The sequence below is a fragment of the Boleophthalmus pectinirostris genome, unplaced genomic scaffold (assembly GCF_026225935.1).
Source record: "Boleophthalmus pectinirostris isolate CB_2022bp ecotype Guang Dong unplaced genomic scaffold, ASM2622593v1 HiC_scaffold_8, whole genome shotgun sequence".
NCBI lineage: Eukaryota > Metazoa > Chordata > Actinopteri > Gobiiformes > Gobiidae > Boleophthalmus > Boleophthalmus pectinirostris.
The window spans coordinates 6163651-6179112 of NW_026571515.1; the positions used below are offsets into that span (position 1 = coordinate 6163651).

General features: G+C 37.6%; 1 protein-coding gene across 2 annotated transcripts in view; it reads right to left on the reverse strand.

Annotated features, from left to right (window-relative positions):
* The window catches only part of prkar2aa (protein kinase, cAMP-dependent, regulatory, type II, alpha A), a 125911-nt gene that overhangs the window by 87962 nt on the left and 22487 nt on the right, over positions 1–15462 (reverse strand). The gene's annotated exons all lie outside the window — the stretch shown is intronic.

Genomic DNA, 15462 nt, shown 5'->3' on the forward strand with positions numbered 1-15462 from the left:
GGCTGAAAGGTCTTAGGCTGGAAGATGGTACATTTTAGTCATGCTCAAAAGCTTTAGTCTTGCGTGTGGTCTTGGTTTTTACCTTGTCACCTAAATGTCTAAAATATCTGTAGGTGTGGTGTCCAAACTATGGACCTTAGATCAGTTTGTTTTCTGCTAAACTAGTCCATTTGATCATAGGCAAATTCAAAGGGACAGTCTAGAATTTGGGACATAGGACCTTGTTTTCTAGTGAGTCAGAGTGTTGGAGACGTGTGGAGACACTTTTTTAAATATTCCATCCAGTCCTTGTATTTGCAGAGGTCGCTGGTGCTAGACTAGTGCATGTCAATGGCCACAGTTCTCCTGACACTAAAAACTTCTTACCTGCTCCACAAAACACCCGAAGCCAAACTATTATTACATCAGACTGTCCATGTGAATGTCTGTGTTGATAGAATAATGTTTGAAATAAAACTAACCTTGCATCGCATGAATCATCACATGTTGAGGGACTATTTTCTCATATCAGTCCGCCGCTGCCGAGCTTTCTATCAGGAAGTACAACTCGCTGCTGCAGCTCAGAGATAAATCCTTCAAATGCAAGGTGGGTTTTATTTCAAACATTATTCTAACGGCACAGTCATTTACATTAACAGTCTGGTGTAATAATAGCTTTGCGGAGTGGGTAAGACTGTTTTTAGTGGCAGGATAACTATGGCCATTGACATGCGCTAGCCTAGCACCAGTGACCTCTGCATATACAAGGACTGGATGGGATATTTCAAAAAGTGTCTCCACACGTCTCCAACACTCTGGCTCACTAGGAAATGGGGTCCAAAATCCCGAACTGTCCCTTTAAGTAATTTAACCACTATAACCTCAATAACATCACGTTGCGTTATGACACAGACCTGAAATGAACGCTTCAAGCCTCATTAAAGCTGGAAGTGCAGCTGCAAAGCTACGCAAAACGCACTCATCCAAATGATCCACCGTGTAGCCCAGCAGCCTGTAGCCCTCTGCTTCGAATATGCTACGAGTTGTGGCTCTCAGTGAAAAAAATTTGGACACGCCTGGTCTATAAAGTACGTCCCTGTTGAATAGTAGTACTTGGTTTCATCCTTGTCTGTCGAGTTTAAATTAGAGTTTGGAGCCTTTCGTTTTCGCTGTTTAAAAGTAATCCTCTGCCTGCGGTTTGTAGTTACACATTTAGCTTTTGTTAACGCCAATTCCACATTTAAGACTCTAGGCTCAGTGGAGTAAACGTAGTAAACCAAAATCCAAATCCTCCATCGTGTTCTTACAGCTAAAAGGCTCCGTCATATTTATAAAGAATCGCATCTCACAATCTCAAATATAAAATCCTCAGATAGCGAGAGTTTGCGGCGTAACTTTTTCAGCGTGTCTGGCAGCTGAGAAACGCGGGAATGCGCTGGTTCTTATCAGGTATTTGGACAGATTGGGAAAGTGCTGAAGCTGAAGCCGAAGCTGAAGCGGTCGCTCGTCGGTTCTTTACGATAATTCGAAGCAGCTGTGAAACAAGAGGGGCCGGCAGAGCGATATCGGGAGCTTTGTGAAATCTGAACCAAATTCAACAGGCATTTGACCCCGTGACTCCTCGTGTAAGAGACTTGGATGAGACGCAAAACTATTTTTAAAACTCCATTGTGTAAACACGAATCTCTGCTAAAACGACTGAAAGAATTGGGGGGGAAAAAAATAAGTAATTGTGATTTTACTGACACGAATTGCTCCTGTCGTCAGATTTGCGATTTATGTTTTAGTAATAACAATTCACCTTTTTAAACACGTCCAGAAAAATGACAAAAAGACTGAATATGAACTTATAGGTGCACTGTGTAACTTTTTGGCTGAGGGAGAGTCCGTCACCTTCTTGTTTCTATGGATACGGCACTGGAATGTTCCACAATACAACATTAAACACCTCTGCTTTACATTTATTAAATTACAGCTGGTTTTATTGCTCAAAAATACCCAGAAAAACATGCATTCTGGCAGTGAGCGGGGTCGTCTCTCCGCAGATCTGACCTGTAACTTGGTCTGGTTTGGTCTCCATGAAGATAGGAAGGTTTAAAGCCATACTCTGAAACATTCCAGACAAATGCTCCACCAGAAAAGCTACACAATGCACTTAGCGACAGAATAAAATTGAATATTTTATTTATTTGTGAAGGAAATTATGTTACTTTAAAAATCCATTGAGATTTCTTAATGGCGTCTATTGAAATTGCGATTTCGATTTGATTTGATTGTGATTAATGTTCCAGCACTAATGGAAACTAATAATTGCGAATACAAATGTGTAAAAAGGTTCTATTTTTGAGTTTCAATCTTTCTGATCATGCAGTGTTTTTCAATCAATTATATAACAGGAACCCTAACAACAGCATTTTATTTTTACTCATCAAATTGTGGTTGTCATTACAAGGTTTGCGTTAATTGGCTTAGAGTGAATTTTAGCGTATTTTCTCAGGTCTTTGTTTAGTCCCGTCCTCATTATATTACATTTGCAGTGTTTTTCCTGATGACCTCAATAAAATTTGTCTATTTGGCTGTCTTGATTGGTGAGAATATTTTCAGAGAAGAAACATTTTTAAGGAATTCATTTAAAACACAGCTTTGTCCGTGTTTTGTTTATACGATTGTAGGTTTCATCATATATTGATCCGGTCAAGTGGTAACGGAGGGAAACAGGGGCAGATTTTTGACATTCAAATGTCTCTTATTCAGAAACTAGAGGGACTATTGAAATAAGTAAAGTATCAGAATGTAGGAAAGAGTTACACTCCAACAGGGTCAAGTTAAACCTGTGATATTCTTTCAAGTTGTTGACAAAAAATGTAAAAAAAATTTAAAAAACTCATGTCGGTAACGGAGGGAATGAAATATGCAGCACACTTTTTGGGCAATAAATCCAAACAGTGATAACTCTTGGTTCTCACTTACATATCCTTAACAAACTGGTTTGAATATTTGCTTCATATAGTTTTCTACCATATGGTACAAGATTAGGTTGAAAAACCTCTTTTTGAGTCATGAGATTTTTTTATTAAGAAAGGTCATGGTAACGGAGGGAAAAGTAACGGAGGGAAAATTGTGCAAAAAAGTAGAAGGTGCAGGTTTTTACATATAATTTGTCAACTTTTTTTTCTTCCGAATACTTTAATTACTTCAAAATGAAAGGAAACTATTTCTATAAAATATGTCAGTCCTTCCGAGCTAATTTTTATCATTTTAAATACTTTTTTTTTTTTAAATCATGTACCTTCATCAACAGTTCAAAGATGGAATAACACAAGATATGATGAAATACATCCATTTATTTACATGATTTGCAGGTCTGTGAAATTTGGGAAATAATTTTTGTTCCATGTTTCATACATGGTCTGTTTAAAACGTATGTAACTTTAGAACCAAAAATGGTACAGAAAAAAGGTCAACAGTTTCATAAACTAGAGTACATATGTATCTGTTCAATACATTTTTATATCAGACGCATTAACTTCAATTTTGGCCTTGCTGTTTACATTTGTGCAAGTCGCTGTAGCCGTTTCCACCGGACATTGATAAACTGGTGAATCTTTACATTGATCTGGAGGCAATAATGAGAGTAAGCACAAGAGCAGGGGGATGGAGCTGGTGGAAAAACACAAACACAATCTCCTTTTCGACCTACAACCAAACCAACCAACACAAACAGACAGCACTACAGAGAACCGAGGACTTTAACAGGGAATGAAGAAGGACCACACGCACCAGGGACTGAGAAAGGAGAGAGAAAGAAAAAGAAAGAAACATTTTGAGAAAGTGAATGAGAGAAAGAACGAGAGAAAGAAAGAGGGAAAGAATGAGAACGAGAATGAGAGACAGAACAACAAAGGACAAGAGAAAGAACGAGAACAATGGGAGAAAGGGAACGAGAGAAAGAAGGAAAGAGAACAAGAGAAAGAACAAGAAAGAATGAGAGAACAAGAGAAAGATTGAAAGAACAAGAAAAAGGCAACAAGAGAAAGAGGGAAAGAACGAGAACGAGAGACCAAATGAGAAGGAAAAAGAAAAAACAAGATAGAGAATGAAAGAAAGAACAAAAAAGAAAGAAGAAAAAAGCATGAAAAAGAAAGAACGAAAAAGAATGAAAAAGAAAGTACGAAAGAACAAACAAAAGAAGAGAATGAGAGAAAGAGAACAAGAGAAAGAACGAGAATGAGAGAGAGACCGAGAAGGAACAAGAGAAAGAGAACAAGAGAAGGAATGAGAGGAAGCACAAGCAAGGACAGAGGAAATGGACCTTAGTTAATTGGAATAAAGCAGGAAACGGACTGAACGCACAGAAAAAAAAGGTGGTAAAAAAAATTATAATTCTGCGCTACATTGACCGTTTCCATGCTCTTTGTGTCCAGCTCTTACATCCTGTTGAGAAAATTCTAAACCCACAACAACGGAGGCGACGACGACGAGCTGTCATGATGATAAATAAACACTGCGGACCTTTACGCTCGTTACATGACACTAAAAACACAGCGAGAACAGGAATCCAATCCTCAACATCCTTATTCTGAGAAGACATGCGTAACTACAAGATACAAACAAAAGACCAATTCACTTAAAGCCAGGATTCTCAAATTTAACAGGTCTAACTTACATTTATTCAATTACAGGTGGTTTTATAGCTCAAAAAAACAAGCGTTCTGACTGAGCAGGGTCGCCTCTCCACAGATCTGGCCTGTAACTTAGTCTGGTTTGGTCTCCATGAACATAAAAGGCTTTAATACCAGACTGTGAAACATTCCAGACAAAGCAATAACATAAGGCTGTGCAGTTAATCGAATTTTGATCGCGATTTTGATTTGTGCTTCAGACGATCTCTGAACTCACATAAAGGTCCGGTCAAGTGGTAACGGAGGGAAACAGGGGCAGATTTTTGACATTCAAATGTCTCTTATTCAGAAACTAGAGGGACTATTGAAATAAGTAAAGTATCAGAATGTAGGAAAGAGTTACACTCCAACAGGGTAAAGTTAAACCTGTGATATTCTTTCAAGTTGTTGACAAAAAATTTAAAAACTCATGTTGGTAACAGAGGGAATGAAATATGCAGCACTTTTTGGGCAATAAATACAAACAGTGATAACTCTTGGTTCTCACTTACATATCCTTAACAAACTGGTTTGAATATTTGCTTCATATAGTTTTCTACCATATGGTACAAGATTAGGTTGAAAAAAACCTCTTACTTTTTGAGTAATGAGAATTTTTTATTACGAAAGGTCATGGTAACGGAGGGAAAAGTAAACAAAAATAAATTTAAACCCTTCAAAATAAAAGCGCTAAACATAAACATAAGTACAGTATAAAAATAATAATTAAAAAATGTTAAAAGATGTTTTAAACAAGACAAATTATACATATAGGTTATTTACATTTATTATATTTTTTAATGTAGAGATTGTAGAACAGCTGGATATATAGTTTATTTTGGATATATTTATGTTTTTCTATGCGTTATTTCATGTTCAGAGTTTATTTTATTCATTTTATGTTTTATACATCGCAAAAGTGCTCTAAGGTTCATATTTCTAACCTTTTTTTTTCCACATTTGAAAGTTTTAACAATAACAAAGTGTTTTTTTTGACAGAGAAATGCTGAATAAATGCATCGAGTAAATGTGATTTCAATATTGACCAAAATAATCGCGATAATGATGTTTTTTTTTCCATAATAGAGCAGCCCTACAATAACATCTCCATGAAGAAAAGCATTTGATGGATTCTCCACCAGAAAAGTTACACAATGCACCTTTAAATGAAGCTTCCAAAGAAAACATAACAGATGCCAGCGAACATACAACGCCATTTTAGTAGCAGTACGAAATATTTTGTTTTGCAGACGAAAGCGTTTTGAGTTTTTAGATAGGAAAGATGTAATTTCTCTCTACATTTTTTTCAGTTTTTATTAATTTCCATTTGTTACACTGAAGTTTTGTCCAATCCACATGATCGTTTGGCCTTTTCCTCCTAACCTACTTTCAACAAGAGTCATTTCAGACTGATAACTTGTAGAACTCAAGAATTAGCAAAAAGCACCGGAGAGAATCTTGGCCTGAAAAGTAACCGACCGTACGTACTCTGTTATGGAAAAGACAACTGTTAAACTCCCATTATATCTAAAATTTATCATTTTAATGACATGACACACACGTCCAGCCCTCGTAAACAGTCCATTCGTCATTATATCTTCACAGACTCATAGCCAACTTCTCTAAACTCTGCGGATTTATCGGATTTTCCACGTCGTCGTCTGAATCCTGGAGGTATTTGGCCTTTGTGAGTCGAACTGCCCGTGGTGGAGGTACAGTGGTTTGCACAGAAAACACTCTATTTGCTCTTTGATAAGCTGCTTATTCAGAGTGCAGCACCACTTTAAACAGAACCAGGCCAGAGCTACCAGCTGTTCGCGCAGTCAGTTTGGGACCAGCTTTTTGGGCCAGACTTGGTAAATATAACTCAAAGTAAACAGGGAGATTTTTCAGGGGCCCATATTACACCATTTTCTGATCTATGTTATGTTTTCTCATTAAAAACAAGCCTGGAAAGAAAGCTGGGAAAGCATTTGTAGTTTCCAGTGGACTTCCACTAGCTCACTGACATGGAGAGAACATTGTTGGAAAAATATCATAAGATTCTTTAAGATCCCTCAACAAAGTAAATATAAAAAAGCAAATGCCAAATGTTGGAGGAAATGTGAATCTATGGAGGCAAACCATTTTCATGTATTTTGGGAATGCCCGGTACTACGACATTACTGGTCTGGAATATATAAAGCTCCAAACGGTATTTTTGCTGCTCAGTTTCCTGATGACTTTTCATTTATGTATTTGGGTCTAAACACAATCTTGGACCGAGGAGGGGATATGAAACTACTACAGGCACTTGTAGCGGCCAGCAAAAACTCAATAACTAGGAAATCCAACCCCCCAAACACTTGAGGACTGGTTTGGTACAGTTTTAGAAATTTATAAAATGGAGAAATTGACATACACTCTAAGAGTACAAAGGGAAAAATTCTATAAGATTTGGGAAAAAAATAATCCAGATTGTATCCCCCTTTCGGGCTGATTTTGATTTGACTTTTTGTAAATGTTTTGTAAACCGACTCCACCGTGCTCACCAAATTTGTTTCTTGAAGGGTTGAAATGTCTGGTAAATGCTTTCAAGTTGGCCACCTCACATTGTTGTTAGTTAGTTTGTTCCCTTTTTTATTATTATTATTTTTAATTTACTTTTGTTTTTGTGAAAAAGTCTGAAAAGGAATCTGATCTTTCTGTAATACCACAGAGTGTAAAGATGCAAACCTTTTCTAATAAAAACATAAATGAAAATGAAAAAAATAAATAAAAACAAGCCTGGGGTTTTTTTTTAATTCACACATGTTTACCACACAAACTCTGCATGTTTAGGCTGTGTTCTTCTCCGGAACTGAAAACGCTCTGTTCCAACTTGTGATGTCGTGGTAATACGGTTTACTGAACAAAAAGAAGGTACCGTATTTTCCGGGCTATTAGGCGCTCTGGATTATAAGGCGCTCTGTCATTAAATGGTCTATTTTTGAACTTTTTTCACAAATAAACCGCCCCGGACTATAGGCGAGTTTCAGCTGACGTCATTGTTATTAAAAGCCCGCGTTGCATGCTGGGAAATATTTTGGTCGGAGGCAAGAAACAGGATAGCGTCAAACACAGTGCGTAACCTCGCGTATTTATCCCCGATAATGGTAAATTCCTGCTGCATTATCGGATGCACAAATAGAAGCACGGAAGAAGGAAAATGTCTTTTTCGTATTCTGAGTGAAAAGAACCGCTAACGGTGAATTAAACGGCTTTCAAACATTCGCAGAGCAAACGTAGAAGATTTTAACAAACCGTGGACTCCAACAAGTTCAACAACACATCGAGACTCTTGGAGGTTTTCATCTTTTCTGCTGTGAATGGCCCAGGAGTTTCCACCAAGTCATTGTGGATATCGCCCAAGTGAATATTTGTCCAGGTAGTTGGCGATTCTGACCAGAAATTTGGTTTGGTCCACCTTTTGTCGGGGTTGAAAAGGGTGATTTGGCTCCATCGATGCTTATGACCAATTTCTGGTCAAATGGTCTTAGGTCCTCTGCCGTTAGAGTGGATAAATAACCGGGATCAATACCCTTTACGTGCTTCCTCGCTCCGTCCGTCATGTTGAATTAGTGTTTCTTGCTGCCGAAATTACCAAAATAATTCCCAGCATGCAACGCGCGCTTTTGTCAACAATGAAACTCGCCTATCAGGTGCATTAAACGAAACACAACAGTTGTGATGGGTGAGTGGTTTTGTTTGTTTGTTCGTTCACGGTGACTCTGGGCTTTGTTCAGTTGTGGCGTGTAGGGAGGGTGCTGTCTGGGACCAACGGATTGTCGGCGTGTTCGCAGTGACTCAGTTGTTCAGTTTGTGTCTAGAAGTGGCACATTGCACTCGCTTTTTCGGTTCGTTCCTCCGTTTCCGTCCTCGTGTAGTGATGAGTGTGGCTGTGGGTGTTTTTCGCTGCGCAGTCGCTGTCTGCTCCGTGTGTTTGCATGCGCTGCGGCTTTGTAGTTTACTGAAGTCGTACTAGGACACCCGAGTGGATTCGTGTATAGGGCGCTCTGGATTGTGGAGTGCGCAGTCATTTTTTGACAGGGTTAGAGGCTTAAGAGTGCGTCTAAAATCCCGGAAAATACGGTAAAAAAGGTAGCTGTTAAAAATGCTCTGTTCCACTGCAGGGTATCCCCAGGTTTGACTACCCCAAATTTAAGTCGTTTTGAGACCTTTTTAAGACCACTTAAATGAAAATTAAGATCGACATCGCTCCCATTATGCGAGCGAAAAACACCAGATCTAATTCTAATCATGACCAACCAATTACTATATCTAGAATCAAAGAGCTACTTTGGATTAAACTTACACTTCCCCATGATCCATCCAACGTCTTCCTCCACTCTACTGATTGTTGACTCTTTGCCGCCGGTGAGGGAAACCAAAGTATTGTTTGGGCATACTCCAAATTAGACGTTCATTCACATTACGTGATTTCAAGTTGTTGTTTTTTTCCCTCCCTCCGTTTAACGTTGCACCGCAGCCCGGTTGAGTTTACAAAAAAATAAGCTAATGAAATTTAAGACCTTTGTGAAAAAAATAAGACTTGGACAACATAATTTAAGACTTTTTAAGACTTTTAAGACACCGCGGCTACCCTGCACTGGGAGTTTTCAAGTTGAGTTTTGGAGCTGGAAAGAAACATTACTCAAACATGTGTGAATGAAACAAAAAAAAGCAACTCCACGTATGTTTTTGATGACTTACAGCTCACGATATTGGACCTTTACGCAGTTCAAGCCCAGTTTTATTTTGAGATCACTTCTATTCTTGTGTGATTATTTGAGATTAGTCCTTCCTTCAGACCTGGTTCAGTCTCGGTCCAGGCCTGGTTCAGCTCCAGAAATCTCAAGTCTATTTTAGGAAACATGCCTTCGCTATGATGCACTAAAAGGTTTGAGAAAGTTGTGGAGCCGACAGGAAAAAGTCAAAAGATTGGAATTTGACTTTGTATTGGCCGTTATGTAATAAAGTAAAACATTCATCACTTGTGTTACAGTGGTTTTGAATCGTGCGCAAAACCAGATGTGAATTTTCATCTTAAGAGACAAATAGAAATAAGAAATAAACAAGTCAATGGCGTAACTTTGCATTGTTACTTTCAGAGTGTTCTGGCACAGCTTTTAACATCAAATGCCCTCCCTCTTTGGCTGTATTTATCTATTGCCTGAGTTAACGTGTGAGTCACAATACTAAAATTTCAAACTCTCTTTCAATATCATTAATAGAGGAGACTCCAGGGCTCCCCAGAGTCTAAAATTCTCCTCCACAGTCCAAAATAATGTGGAAAATATATCAGCATAACAAAATTAGACACTGTTGCTCATTGTATTATCATAAACTTAGAAAAAAAAGAGGCTACAGTTGTCACTGATTAAAAATCACTGTTTAAAAGATGAAATATGGACAGAAAGGAAGAGAACGAAAAGGAGAATGAACTGAATGAGATTAAATAAATCAAATAAAATTAATTTGTACCACCATAATCTTAATAAAATCTAATTGAAACACTGAAAACTCTGTGCCAACATTCACAAACATTGTTCAAAATCAGTCCAAATGCAGTTTTCAGCCACCCAAATAGGAAACTTTTCTCCCAGCTTTCAGTGTCGCATGCCAGAGGTAACAAAAAGATCATTTAAACAGCACTCCTCCAACTTGTGCTATAATAAAAAGCAACGAGACAATTTTTACAACATATTTTAACCTGAAGATAGATATTTTAGATCTCAATTTGTAACATAAGATACTGTATAAACTACGGCAAATTGTTAAGAACTATAATAAGAGCTGCAACAATCTACTGGTCAACTACAAACTCTAGTAAAAACACAGTGCATATGATACACAAAAGGATGATACAACACAACACACTACGACTTCACAAACCTGACACGATGCACATTATTTTTATTAGCTGAAGGGCGAGTGAATTTGTTTTTTTGTTTTTTTGGAAAAAACAAAAAGATAAAAGGGGGATGAGATTAAATAAGTTTTCTTCTTCCGACTCCTTTTTTTGGGCCAATTTTTTGTTGTTGTGTTGTTGTTATTTCTGCTATGTTTTCATTAATGTTATATGTATTGTAAAAGAATATAGATTTCTTACTTGCCCAAAATAAAATAAAAATAAATAATAAATAAAATAAATGTAAATAAAAAAAAAAAAAATCTAAAAAAAAAAAAAAAAAAAAAAAAAAATCTAATAAAAAAATAAAATAAAATCATGATCTAAATATGTTGTGAGTTAGCAGTTAGTACTCCAAATATTTAAAAAAACTAAACAAAAACAAAGATGGTGGCATTACACAATCAAAACGTCAAAAAAATATATCTTATTTTTTATCAATAATACACATTCAGTCACATTTCAACCATCATTTGATCAATGTACAACAGAAATAATCATTTGACTAACTGACAACTAATTACTGTATTTTTTCAGACTATAAATCCTTTAATTTTCTCAAAAATCAACAGTGCGCCTTATGTATTAATTCCGGTTGCGTTTACTGACCTCGAACTGATTTTATGTGGTACACGGCGCTCAAAAATCTGTCAAAATGTTTAAGTACGACTTTGGTAAACTACGAAGTCGCACTGCTTGATGGATTGTCGGAGCATTATGGCTACTGCATGTGGTTTTAAAATGTAAATAAATGTGCGCAAACTGCATTAAATACATTATTACTCAATGTATATTTAAGTCCTCGTAGGAAACAAAAAAACAAAAAACAAATTTAAATTATCAACCCTAATTCACATTCATAAAACACATTCATTCCGTTTGTTTCGCTTAATGTGCCTTATAATCCGGTGCGCCTTATGTATGAAAACAGACGAGAGAATTCACCTTATAATCTGAAAAATACGGTACTAATTGTTAATAACAGCCCTACAATAAGAGTCAAAAATAGTGAACCAAAACAAATTGCTGGATTCGGTGAACTTATAATATAATAAAAAGTTATAAATAGTTACAAATTTTATAACCCATTTCAACCTGAAGCGAGAATAATTTTAGATCTTCGTTTTTTTAAACAAATAAGCGTTGGAGACTGGTGGTTGTTCTGAAAAGTGCCCGGGTTCAGAGAGTGTAGCGCTGAGGGCCCAGACACATGACTTTGACTGTGAGGAGCTCTGTGTGATTGTGAGACGGCCCCGGGAAGCCGTGGTCATGTGCACCACCGACAGCTGAGTGGAACAAGAGACAGGCCAGAGGAGAGATAGAGAGAAGTACTATCAACTATCAGGATTTTAAATGGTGTGAAAACCTACTCTCGTCATATGCCCGCTTGTCAACAGTCAGAGGTCGTGATACTGGCAAAATCAAATGAAAGAGGGTAAAAAAAAAAGTGAAAACCAAAGACTGTAGATGTAAAAATGGACAAAGTTAACCCACTAGCTGCCACGTTCCAAATAGGAAGTGAGCATGGGGACACTTCCAGAACCCGTGTATCATTCGTTCATCCGTTTTTCAAAATAAACCAAAAATAAAACGAAAAAACAACTATTTTCTTCATTATTTGTCTCCAAAACCAAAATGAAAAAACGGATAATGGCCGTTTCCCGTTTCCATGACTTCCGTGACTCCGATGCCGGACTGAACCAGAACTACACCGGTCTCTGTTCCCGGTCTCTGTTCCCGGTCTCTGTTCCCGGTCTCTGTTCCCGGTCTCTGTTCCCGGTCTCTGTTCCCGGTCTCTGTTCCCGGTCTCTGTTCCCGGTCTCTGTTCCCGGTCTCTGTTCTCTGTTCCCGGTCTCTGTTCCCGGTCTCGGTCCGAGACTCAGTCCTTGTTTGGTCCCATTTCTAAGTCTTGGTCTCAGTCCCGGTCTGGTCCCGGACCTAGTGTAGTCCTGGTTCAGTCCGTATGCAGCACAAAAGTCCAGCATCGCAGTCACGGAAGTCACGGAAACATTTTGGTTTTGGTGACAAATAATAAAGAAAATTGTTGTTTTTTCGTTTTCTTATTTTTGGTTTTATTTTGAAAAATGAATGAACAAATGATAAACAGATTTTCTGGCTCCAATGACTCCATTTCCAATAGACTTTACATTGCCCCTCTGTGTAAGTGCTGCAGTGAGCCTCATCATTTTGGTCTTAAAATGTTCCGCTGAACCCTCTCTACACGATCCTGGTGTTTGTATTTTGCCATTTCATAGGTAACTAAAGTTCGTTTCCTAATATTGACCTGGCTCCAAATGCTCTTCTATAATTTTTAGCCTCGTGAGCTTCATTAGACTGGAGCCAAACGCTGTGGGTGACGTCACACTCACTTAGTCCAATTTTAAACAGTCTACAGTGAAAACAGCTAAAGGAGACAGGACTCGAGAAGTTTATTGTTTAGTAGATGCAGTAAAGTCTCAACTGCAGATGAGAGATTGATTTAAAAATACATGAAAATGAATATAAAAATGTAACAAAACAGCTTTAAAACAACCTTTAGCGTCACAATGAAAGTCAGCGTCTCAAAATCTCCATAAGTTTAATATTAGACGGCTGAAAATTCTACATCTACATCATTTATCTCAATTGTTGTAGAAAATTGCTGTCTGGGTCTGATTCGGCTGCCGCTGCTTTATATTTAGAGACACATTTTTGCACTATTCAGAAGGTTTTGCCTTAATACAAAACACAGTCCAATTTGATTCATAAAGCAGACACCAATTATCATTTGTAATAGGGATTCATTTTGAAATTGCATTATAAAGCTATCAATATTCAACATCTAAAGAACGAATAATTGTTTATTTCAACACCTACCGAGAATTCTCTTATTGTACTGAGTCTTATTGACCATGTTTGTTAAAGAGCGACTTTCTACCATGTTATAATGTTGTTTCCTTGTCAAAAACATGCCTGAAAGAGGTATGGTATGTAATCTATTTATGTTTGAATAATTTAGTGATCTCTGCTGGGCATTATTTGAACCGTCCGCATGATTAGCTGTAAGATTCTGCTCACAAATCTATGTCACTTATGCTTCCACACATAAATTTTCCGTAAATACACAAAAGCACAATACAAAACAATGTGCTACAACTTCACAAATCTCATCTGATGTGTAGTCGCGTTATTAGTGAAATAAACAACTACTGTAATGTGATAGCGCTTTGAAAAGAGAGTGAATATGTTTTTGGAATATATAGGATTTTCAAAACAATAGAAGTTAAAGGGACACTTCGGAATTTTGGACATAGGACGTGTGGAGACACTTTTTTAAATATTCCATCCAGTCCTTGTATTTGCAGAGGTCGCTGGTGCTAGGCTAGTGCATGTCAATGGCCATAGTTATCCTGCCGCTAAAAACAGTCTTACCCACTCCACAAAACACCCGAAGCAAAACTATTATTATGCCAGACTGTCGATGTAAATGTCTGTGTTGATAGAATAATGTTTGGAATAAAACTAACCTTGTATCGCATGAATCGTCACATGTTGAGGGACTATTTTCTCATATATCAGTCCGCCGCTGCCAAGCTTTCTATCAGGAAGTACAACTCGCTGCTGCTGCTCAGAGATAAATCCCTTCAAATGCAAGGTTGGTTTTACTTCTAAAATTATTCTATCAACACAAACATTCACATGGACAGTCTGGTGTAATAATAGATTTGCTTTGTGTGTTTTGTGGAGTGGGTAAGACTGTTTTTAGCGGCAGGATAACTATGGCCATTGACATGCACTAGTCTAGCACCAGTGACCTCTGCAAATATAAGGACTGGATGGAATATTTTAAAAAGTGTCTCCACACGTCTCCAACACTCTGGCTCACGAGGAAATGAGGCCCTATGTCCAAAATTCTGAACTGTCCCTTTAACATGGATGTTATGTGTTAGCAGTTAATGCCCCACAGAAAGTGTAATACCACCTCTTTTGACACTGGACCATAGAAACGCATTTAGTCAAACCTCAAATTTAAAAACCACACCATCAGCAGTAGCAGCATGAGTTAATTGATACTTTGCAGTTGACGTCATCAACATTTCCTGGGGGGGTGGTGCTAACTGTAAGCACTGCTCTATCTGAAGCTCTGTTACTCAAATTAGACTTTAATCTGATCTTTTTTTTTTAGCACAACCTGACCATAAAGAGCTGACTTAGTGGAAATTACCACAGATGAGATGATTTGTGCTGTTACACAAGTCTCACGCGGGTCATTCCACGCCAGATCTCCGAATGCTCCCGCCCGACCATCTCAGATTTGACTGAAAAAAATCTAGGAGGTTCACACACTTTCCAACAAGAAAACTCCCAAATTTTAGCTCCCAACTCCTTATAGTTTTGTCATTAAAAGATATTTTGTCAACTCCGCCCTGACCTGTTTTGAGCAGAGTTGTTCAAGGAGCCACTTTCAGATTGCTGTAACTAAAAAACTATTTAAGGTAGGTCCTTCAAATTTTCAAGGGTTAAAATTTGTCAGATGTACTTGTAGAATATGGATTTTTACACATGTGCTTTTGATTTATCACAGATTTCTGGGGGCTTGAATTTGCTTGAAAATTTTACTCTTCAAATTTGAGGGCATCTTTGAAGGACTGTGGAAAGTGCAATTTCAAAGACAGAGGTTTGATATTGAACATACACCTTCCCACACACACTGTGGACTTTGTATTTTAAAACTGAGCCTCTGTCATGAACGCTCTAGAAAATATTAAGTGTTAAAAATGGAAAAAATACATTTTGTGCCATCTTTACCATGTTATACCAAAAAAAAAAAAAAAGATAGCACCCACCAACATAAAATGGACTGTTTTAGAAAGACTAGATGTCTGTTTTTTAACATATCCAAAATTTGTGATG